This window comes from Barbus barbus (assembly GCF_936440315.1).
Source record: "Barbus barbus genome assembly, chromosome: 34".
NCBI classification, from domain to species: domain Eukaryota; kingdom Metazoa; phylum Chordata; class Actinopteri; order Cypriniformes; family Cyprinidae; genus Barbus; species Barbus barbus.
Genome location: NC_136762.1, coordinates 11443176 through 11446486, shown reverse-complemented (window position 1 = coordinate 11446486; position 3311 = coordinate 11443176).

The window sequence follows — 3311 nt, the reverse complement described above, 5'->3', positions numbered from 1 at the left end:
AAACTATTGCCAATATACTTTTGGGCAAAATGAGAGTGGAAGAGAAGAAGCAGAGCACCAGATCTGTCTATACAACTGTTGTTGCGCATCCATCAGGTACAGTATGTCCATGTCCAGAGGAGGTTCTGCTGACTCGGTTGAGTGATATGCGGAGAGCAAATTGTACAATTTGGCAAAATAAGCAAGAGCAGATCAAATACACTGTCCTAATGAAAAAGAGGAGACATGGGGAAATTTATACAGGGTGTGCGTGGATGGGTAGTAAGAATGGAGGAGAGAGAGAGGGGGCTGCTAGCTGGTGGAGGCGCTGGGTATACATGTGACAAGGGGAAATATGAGGGACTTTGACAGGTCTTAAACGGTCTGGCGCCAAGGCCTCAGTCTACTGGCTAAATATAGCAGGAGAGATGATGCAGAGAGATGATGAAAAGATGAAAAGAAAGAGCAACAATGTAAAAGCAAAAAAAAAAGAGCAACGGTCATTTAATGATCAGCCCTAGAGGATCATCTGGTTTCATATATGTGAAAGGTATTGCAAAGGTTTGCGTTATCTTTTTGCAGGAGCATATTAATTTCCTTAGAACCTGGAAACACAATTAGACACATTGTCTTCCAGCGGACACCGTCTCAAGGACACAAAAGCTGACAGAAGCAGATCATGCATAAAAGTTTGGCACCAGGCTATTTTTAACTAATGAAAATGTCCTCTGGTCGAAGCTGATGCACATAGACACATCTCTCTACATCACCTGACAAACCTTTAACGATGTTTTTTTCATCATTACAATTATTCGGAATACAAGTGGTCATTGGTTTTCCGACGCCTCGTTGTTTTGGCAGTAAACAGTGGCAGAGCTGTGAAGTTTTCTAGCATGAACGCTTTTTAAATCATGTGTGATAAGAGCTCAGCGCATGATTACATTCTTGTCGGTTTAGATGTGTACTGCAGGAAAAATAAATCTGGAGTAATTGCAGAGACTTTGTTGATGTGATTACTTCCTTAAGTATATACATAGAAAACCATTACCATTCCCATGTGTGGTTAATCTCTTCCCAATCCAAATCACTCTATGTCGAAGTTTTAGCCCAGAGATCAAACGAGACTATTGATTAGTCCTGTTTCTACAACGTGCTGCAGGTAACACTTTACATACAAAAGTGTGTATATTTTTCATAAAAGATCTTTAATATTTACACCAAATGCACTATAGGCCTGTTGAATAAAGGTGAAAACGGTATTTTCAGTGTCAGGAAAAAAGTTGAATCACTAAACCAGGAAGTACACTGATCATAAATGGGCAGTTTCTCCTCTAGAATGTGATTTTAGGTTAAACTAACATATTACCAAGCTTTTCTTTTCTTTTTTTTTTTTGGTTTGTCAAAATTATGTTCGTATAATTAATTAGTCTTAATTTAAAGTTAACATTTTATATTCTAAATGACTATAAAACTCTGTATAGGAGAGTTATGTGCTTATTTTACTCTCATCAGACATTTTAGATAATGTATTTTAGCATGCTCTTAATTTTAGCTTTAAATAATGAAGATTTTATATCAGGAGACACTACTTACTTTCTTGTTTGCCATTTCGTTTGGCTATAATTAAATATTCTTCATCATAAAAGCAAAAAAACGTTTTATTGTTATATTATCATACAATGCATTTTGAACATATTTCATTCGTAATAGCATTGATTTATTTTAATTCTGTATTGTGTTTATTTGGTATTATTTTAACGACTTTTAAAATAAAATCGTATCCTATTTAAATAATTAGCATACCTGTCTGGTAAAGGCGTGCATATCCGCATATCCCATATTTTAGTGTCAGTTTCAGTCCCGCTTTAGCTCTGTGTCTGTTCACTCGTGGCTTCGGCAACAAGTGTCTGCCTACTTTGTCTCTGCTTTCTCCGTTCACTGCGCGGATTTAGATATTCTTATGTAGTGTTATGGTGTGAATGTGTAATTTAACTTGTCAACAGACAGTCATGAATTTGCTAAACAAGTTATCATGTTATCCTTGATTAATATTTAATGTTGTTCAATTCGAAAACGCGCAATAAAATGATTTTTACAAAGGCTGTTTTAATGACATTATGACTTGAGCGGCAATCCGTAATGCTCTCAAATGAATATGCTCTCGAAACCATTTTATGTCCAATTCAGTACATATCACAAATCGTGTAACTAAATACAAAAAGCCTATAGACTATTAAACGTCTTCATTGCCGTTTTAAAGAACAGCAGCAAAGTAATCATGCTTCTGGCCAGCTGTTGACATAAAATAAATACACTCATTTTTTACTTTGTAAATTTTCAAGGTTTTATAAGCAATATTTAATCACTCTATCAGGTCCTCTCTGGCACAGTAAGGGTTAAACATAGAGCCTGTCATCATGTTCTGCTGATTTGTATCGAAGTGTAAAAGTGACAACATTCCGCAACCGGTTGAATTCGTCCGCGCAAAAACATTGATGCGTTTTGGAAATATTGGAACTATTCAGTGCGACATCTGATCGAAAAGTATACACTGAAATACTAACTTATAAAGATCACACAAGTCATTTGGAGACAAAGAATGCAAGCGTAAATGCTAAAGGGATTGGAGTGCACTGTTAGAGGATTTTGGAGTAAATATGAACTGACAAGAGACGGTTCTTACTGCTGAACTTCAGCCGACTGGCGCCAAGCGGCTATCTAACAAACCCAATCCAAGTAAATCTAGAGTCCACGAGTGGATTTCTTAAAGGTATAGACTACACTTATGGCTCGACCCACTGCTAAAACTACAGATCAAAAATAGATGGTGAACAATTAGTGGCGTGGCACTTAAACCTAAATGCATTGAGATGTAGCCTATGTTATTTTTTGAGAATAGAACGGAGCGTTTACTTTTATGCGCTCACCTGAACATTCAGCGTTAGGATCAATACAATACATGTAAATTCATGAATGCAATACGTTTACATTCCCTAAACAGTTGTCTTTGTATATTGCGACATAAATGGAGTAAATAAAAAAGTAACATTAAAAGTTAACCGCAGATGCCTGTTAAGAGTTAACAGTTATAGTAATGCAGCACTCACCAAATATTTCTTTACATTGGTCTTTAGATTCCATCAACTCTCTTCCTCTTTCTTCAGTAGGTATAGAGCATGGCTGTGCGCTTTGAATGACCCGGGGCAGAATTTAAAGTACCAATGTCCCATTATTAGCTGCTGTTCCTCACATGAAGTCTGTCGCGACACACGCAGGAAGCACGGAAATAGTTGTTCACAGAGTGAAAGGTTGAATTCAATTCATACGCACAA